We start from the raw sequence: 7,862 nt of genomic DNA on the forward strand, positions 1-7,862 counted from the left end.
ATCAGATAAAAAACTAATGCAATAGTGATAAATAGTATGTCTGATAAAGAGTTTAATGTAATGATCATAAAGATGCACATGAGATTGGAAAAAAGTGGAAAAACTCAGTGAGAACTTCAACAAAGGAATAAAGCATTTAAAAGAGAACTAGAGTTGAAGAATATATAACTGAAATGAAAAATACACTAGATGGAATCAACAGATTAATGGAGGCAGAAAAATGAACTAACAATCTGGAAGACAGGGTAATGGAAAGCACCCTAACTGAATAGCAAAAAGAAAGAAAAAATAAATGAGATGAATTAAGGTATCTCTTAGACAACATCAAGTGAACAAACATTCACATTATAGGGGTCGAAGAAGAAGAAGAAGGGGAGGAGGTAGAGGAGGAGGAGGAGAAAGAGATAAGGGCAGCAAACTTATTTGAGGAAATAGTAGCTAAAAAAATTTCCTAACCTAGGGAAGGAAAAAGATATCCAGGATCAGGAATCACAGAGAGTGCCATACAAGATGAACCCAAGGAGGTTCACACCAAGAAACATAATAATTAAAATGTCAAAGATTAAAGATAAAGAGAGAATTTTAAAAGCAGCAAGAGATAAGCAAAAAGTTACATACAAGGGAAACCCCATAGGGTTATCAGCTGATTTTTTATCAAAAAGGTTGCAGGCCAGAAGGGAATGGCATGATCTATCCAAAGAACTGAGGGAAAAGAGCCTATGATCAAGAATACTCTACATTTCAAGGTTATCATTTAGAACTGAAGGGGAGTTAAAGAGTTTCCCAGACAAACAAAAATTAAAGGAGTTCATAACCACTGAACTGGCCTTAAAAGAATGTTAAAGGGACTTCTTTAAGCAGAAAAGAAAAGGCCTTCATTAGAAGAAAATTATGAATAAAAAGATGTAAAATATGACAACATATACATAAAATGTGGAGGGGGGAATAAAAAAGAAGTGATTTTAGAATGTGTTTTAACTTAAGTGAACATCAACATACAATATAGACTACCAAGTACTTAGGATGTTATATATGAACTAATGGGAACCACAAACCCATAACTTAAGATAGATACACAAAAAAATAAGAAACAATATAGAAAGTCATCAATCACAAGGAAGGTGGGTAAGAGAAGAAAGGAACAGATAAGAACAACAAATAATACAAAAAACAATTTCAAAAAAGGCAATAAGTACATATCTACCAATAATGGCTTTAAATGTAAATGGTCTAAATGCTCCAATCAAAGGACACAGAGTGAGGGAATGGATTAAAAAAAAAAAAAAGCATCTCTATGCTGCATCCAAGAGACTCACTTCAGACATAAAGATACATACAGACTGAAAGTGAGAGGATGAAAAAAGGTATTTCATGCAAATGAAAGCAAAAAAAAAAAAAAAAGCTGAGAGAGCAATACTTCTATCAGACAATATAGACTTTAAAACAGAGACTGCAACAAGAGACAAAGACATAACATGATGACAAAAGGATCAATCCAATAAGAGGATATAATAGTTGTAAATATCTATATACCCAACATTGTGACACCTAAGTACATAAAGCAAATATTAATAGACATAAAAGGAGAAATTGACAATAATATAATAATAGTAAGGGATTTTAACACCCCACTACAATCAATGGATAGATCATCCAGGCAGAAAGTCAATAACAAAGCAGTGTCTTTGAACAACACATTAAACCTGATGGACTTTACAGGTATATACAGAACATTCTATCCAAAAACAACAGAATATACATTCTTTTCAAGTGCATATGGAACATTCTCGAGGATAGATCATAAGTTAGGTCACAGAAAAAAATCTCAATAAACTCAAGAAGACCGAAATCATATAAAACATCTTTTCTGAACTAAACAGTATGAAACTAGAAATCAATCACAAGAAAAAAAATTATAAAATACATGTGGAGGCTAAACAACATGCTACTAAACAACAACTGGGTCAATGAGGAAATTAAAGAGAAATTAAGATACACATAAACAAATGAAAATGAAAACACAATGGTCCAAAACCTTTCGGATGCAGCAAGTACTAAGATAGAAATTCATAGTAATTTGAGGAAATTTGAAGGCTGTCTCAAAACAAGAAAAATTTCAAATAAACATTCTAACTTTATACCTCAAGGAACTAGAAAAGGCAGAAAAAACAAAGCCCAATGTTAGTAGAAAATAATAAAGATTAGAGAAGAAATAATAAAGATTAGAGAAGAAATAAATGAAATAGAGAAAAGATCAATGAAATCAAGAGCTGGTTCCTTGAAAAGTTAAACCACACTGATAAACCCTCAGTCAGACTCATCAAGAAATAATGGAGAGGACCCAAATAAATAAAAATCCAAAACAAAAGAAGTAACAACTGACCCCATAAAAATTCAAAAAATTATAAGAGACTACTCTGAATAACTATATGCCAATAAATTGGACAACTTAGAAGAAATGATAAATTCCTAGAAAAATACAATCTTCCAAAATGGAATCAGGAAGAAACAGAAAATCTGAACAGAGCAATTACTAGTAACAAAATTTAATTGGTAATCAAAAACTCCCAACAATCAAAAATTTAGGACCAGACGGCTTCAAAGGTGAATCCTACCAAACATTTAAGATGAGTTAATATTTATTCTCCTCAAATTATTCCAAAAATAGAAGAGGAAGGAAAGCATGCAAATACATTCTACAAAGCTGGCATTACCCTGATACCAAACCCAAAGACATTTCAAAAAAAAACTATAGACCAACATCTCTGATGAACATAGATGTAAAATCCTCAACAAAATATGAGCAAACTGCATTCAACAATACATTAAAAGAATCATTCACCACAGCCAAGTGGGATATATCTCAGGGATGCAAGATGGTTCAATATTTACAAATCAATCAATGCGATACACCACATTAACAAAATGAAGGATAAAAATCATATGATCATCTTGATACAGAAAAATATTAGAAAAAATTCAACATCCATTCATAATAAAATTTCTCAACAAACTGGGGTTAGTAGGAACATTCCTCAACATAATAAAGGCCATATATGAAAAATCCACAGCTAACATACTCAATGGTGAAAAATTGAGAGCTTTTGCTCTAAGATTAGGAATAAGAAAAGATGTCCACTCTTACCGCTTTATTCAACATAGCACTGGAAGTCCTAGCCACAGCAATCAGATAAGAAAAAGGAATAAAAGGCATCCAAATTGATAAGGAAGAAGTTAAACTGTCACTATTTGCAGGTGATATGATGCTACAGTGGCAAACACTGAAGACTCCACCAAAAAACTATTAGAAGTAATAAATGAATTCAGTAAAGTTGTAGGATACAAAATTAATATACAGAAATTGGCTGCATACACTAATAATGAAGTAGCAGAAATAAAAAAATTAAGAAAACTATTTATTTATTTACTTACTTATTTTTTAGAGAGAGAGCACAGTGGAAGGAGGGACAGAGGGAGGGGAAGAGAGAATCATAAGCAAGCTCCACACCCTGCATGGAGCCTGATGTGGGACTCCATCTCATGACCCTGAGATCATGACCCAAGCTGAAATCAAGAGTTGGAGGCTCAATCAACTGAGCCACCCAGGTGCCCCAAGAAAACAATTTATAATTGCACCAAAAAGAATAAAATAATTAGGAATAAACTTAACCAAGGAGGTGAAAGACCTGTACTCTGAAAACTATAAAACACTGATGAAAGAAATTGAAGATGACACAAAGAAATGGAAAGATATTCCATGCCCATGGATTGGGAGAACAAATCTTGTTAAAATGTCCATACTAACCAAAGCAATCTATAGATTTAATGCAATCCCTATCAAAATACCAACAGCATTTTTCACAGAACGAGAACACAGAATTCAAAAATTTGTATCAAACCACACACACACACACAAAAAATGCCAAATAGCCAAAGCAATCTTGAGAAAGGAAAACAAAGCTGGAGGTATCACAATATTAGATATCAAGATATACTGCAAAGCTACAGTAATAAAAACAGTATGGTACTCGCACAAATAGATCAATGGAACAGAATAGAGTCCAGAAATAAACCCGCACTTGTATGATTAATTAATCTATGACAAGGAGACAAGAATATACAATGGGGAAAAGACAGTTTCTCCATTACATGGTGCTGGTAAAACTGGACAGCTACATGCAAAAGAATAAAATTGGATCACTTTATTATGCCATATACAAAAAAAATTCAAAATGGACTAAAGACTTAAATGTGAGGCCTGAAACCATAAAACTCCTAGAAGAAAACATAGGCAATAATGTCTTTGACATAGATCCTAGCAACATTTTTCTAAATATGTCTCCTCAGGCAAATGAAACAAAAGCAAAAATAAACTATTGTGACTATATCAAAATAAAAGCTTTTGCACAGAAAAAGAAAACATCAACAAAATGAAAAGGCAACCTACTTAATGGGAGAAGATATTTGCAAATAATATATTTGATAAGGGTTTAACATCTAAAATATTAAAGAATTTAAACACTTCAACACCAAAAAAAAAAAAATCTGATTAAAAAAATGAGTAGAGGACCTGAACAGACATTTCTCAAAGGAAGACATATAGATGGCCAACAGACACATGAAAAGATGCTCAATATCACTAATCATCAGGCAAATGCAAATCAAAACCACAAGAAGTCACCTTATACCTGTCAGGATGGCTAGAATCAAAAAGACAAGGAATAACAAGTGTTTGTGAGACTGTAGAAGAAAAGGAACCCTTGTACACTGGTGGTAGAAATGTAACTTGGTACAGCCACTGTGGAAAACATCATAGAGCTTCCTCAAAATATTAAAAATAGAAATACCACAAGATACAGTGATTCCAGTACTGGGTATTTACCCAAAGAAAATGAAAATACTGAAACAAGTATATGCATCCCTATGTTTATTGCAGCATTATTTATAATGGTCAAAATAGGAAAACAAACCAAGTGTCCATTGATAGATGAATGATGCATAAAGAAGATATAGAGAGTGTGTGTGCACACGCGTGTATACACACAAAATGGAGTATTACTAGCCATAAAAATGAATGACATTTTGCCATTTGTGACAACATGGATATATCTAAAGGATATTATGCTAAGTAAAATAAATCAGACAGAGCATGACCAGTATCATATGATTTCACTTTTATGTAGAATCTAAAACAAAAAATAAAGACATAAAGCAGAAACAGACCCATAAATGTGAAGAAAAAACTGAGGGTTGCCAGAGGAAAGGGGAGTGGAGGATGGATAAAAATGGGTGAAGGGGAGTGGGAGATACAGGCTTCCAGTTATGGAATAAATAATTCACAGAGATAAATGGTGCACCATAAGGAATATAGTCAATGGTGCTGTAATAATGTTGTAAGGTGACAGATGGTAGCTACACTTGTAAGCATAGCATAATAAATAGTCTTACTTGAAAGTAATGTAACATTGTGGTCAACTGTACTTCCATAAAAAAAAAAAAAAGAGTAAAACTTTGGTTGTCATCACAAGGGAAAAAAAATAATGTGTGTGTGTGTGTGTGCGTGTGCGCGTGCATATATATATATAGTAACAAATGTTAACTAAACTTATTGTTAATCATTTACTTATTGTGGTACTAAACTTCTTGTCGTGATCATTTCACAATATATGTAAGAGAAATCATTATGCTATACAGCCTAAACTTATACAGTGTTGTATGTCAATTATATCTCAATTTCAAAAAGAAAAATATACACAAGTCAAAACTGATAACTGAATGGAGAAATAAATCCATTCTTTTTTTTTTTTTGTAGTTTCAAAATTTTATTTTAAAGGGATTTCTTTGGTACAATACAATGCCTGTGGTACTTATTGAAAATCACTTATAATAGTCAAATTCTAACAATTTTTGCAATAAGCTTTCATTAAATTTTCCTAAAAATAGAAAAAGTTAACATTATATACCATTTTGAATTTATTTTCTTACATTTTCAAAAGAATTTACTGTAAAATGTTAGCTTCAAGGAAAATTTATGGGAAACCATAAAGCAACTGGAGTTCTTTACAATAAATCCAGGATAAAAATAATTTTTGCAGGGTGAAAATTTATCAAAAGGTATAAGTGAATTATAAATATATTTTGTCAATCTGATAAATTTAAGGGCACTTTAAAAGTTGTCTAGTTAAATCACTGCAGATATGACATGCTTGTTGAAATCCAATCTATAAGTCTAATGCCAATGATCATTTCTTCCTGCTAAAAGCTAAAAATAATTTATGTGAAAAACCCTTGGAAGATTTTGATTTCTTCATAAAAAGTTTGATTTCTTCATACAGATTCTTTAATAAGCTGGGCTAATCTCTGTAAGGCCATATCCATCTGTTCTGGAGAAGCTGAAGAGAAGGACGCTCTAAGTAGGGGCTAGGAGCTGAGCTATCAATGTAGAAGACATTTCCGGAAAGCATTAATATCTCTTTCTTAATGGCTTTTTCTTCAATCGGTTGTTTTCCATCAGAAATGCCCTTAATTTTAACCCATAAAAACATTCCAGCAGTAGGAACATGCCATTCTGCCAAACCACTTAGCCATTTGTCTGCAGCTGCCAGTAATGCATCCTTCTGGTTCCTATAGAAATCAGTAACCCTCTCTACATGAGCCAGGAAACCCTCTTCTCCCCATTGGTGTAGAAGCTGTGATATAAGAAGCTGTGTAAAAGTGCTGGGGTGCATGGTTGAAACTTGTGTGTGTAAGACAACTCTATCAAGGGTTTCAGACCAGTTAAAAACCCTATTCTCAACCCAGAGGAGAGGACTTTTGAAAAAGAGTCAGCTCTGATGACACGCCCATCAATGTCCATGGAAAGAAATGTTGGTGCCCAGTACTTGCTGAGCTGGAGAATATAGTAAGGATCATCTTCTATGACGAGGAAATCATATTTTCTTGCAAGCTCATAGATTTCCTTCTTGCGGTTGTTAATGAGTTTCCAGTAAGGTTGTTGCCATTTGGGATAGTGTAAAGAAACTTGGGGGTGTTTTTCTTGGGGTTCTTTGAGTTTTCTGGTTTCTATTTGGAAAGTACTTCTTTGAGGGAGTCTGGAATAATCCCATATTCATCACTGGCAACATTAATGATGTTGCAGCCCAGTGGCTTCAGAGCTTGAAGTGTTCCTGAATAAATAGGTTAATTTAGGAGGACATTATCTCCAGGATTAACGATCATTTCAAACACCTTGCAAAGACCATCTTGGCTGCCAGATGTTATGCATATGTCCATCTGTCCTTGGCTGGTTGGATAATTGATGGTGGGAGGATTATGCAATTTTAATTGTAACTGTTTTAGCTAGGACAACAGCTCTGGGATTCCGGCACTTTGAGAATACTCAAGTGCTCTCTTCATCATCTCTTCATCAAATTGGATGGGCTTTCCATTTTTTTTGGTGATAACAGCAGTTATAAAAGGGAATGTGTTGGGGTTTGGTGATCCAGGAGCCAAGGAGATGACTGATTTCGGTGCCCTGCTCCAAGTCTCAGTCACGACTCAGATGGCAGAAGGCTTTCTCACTTCGCTCGTGGCGGTAAGGAACCATGCGTAATTCATGTCTCTGATAACCCAAGCACCTTCTTCTGTAGTTGAAAACTCGCAGCTGGTAGTTGCCACAAGAGAGGCCGGGTTGGCCTGGGCACCCGCCTGGGACCTTGCCGAGGGGCTACTCGAAATAAACCCATTCTTAATTGAAAACTTCAACACCTCTTTCACTATTTGATAGATCAAGCAGGCAGAAAATCAGTAAGAATATATATGACCTAAATAGCACTACCAATCAACTTGATCTAATTGACATTTATAGAAGACTTCATTCAAAG

General features: G+C 34.0%; 1 pseudogene; it reads right to left on the minus strand.

Annotated features, from left to right (window-relative positions):
- Nucleotides 1–6,327: 6,327 nt before the first annotated feature.
- On the minus strand, nucleotides 6,328–7,596 carry LOC118000654 (annotated as a pseudogene).
- Nucleotides 7,597–7,862: the final 266 nt, after the last annotated feature.

The sequence above is a fragment of the Mirounga leonina genome, unplaced genomic scaffold, assembly GCF_011800145.1.
Source record: "Mirounga leonina isolate KUSES-001 unplaced genomic scaffold, KU_Mleo_1.0 Mir_53, whole genome shotgun sequence".
NCBI classification, from domain to species: domain Eukaryota; kingdom Metazoa; phylum Chordata; class Mammalia; order Carnivora; family Phocidae; genus Mirounga; species Mirounga leonina.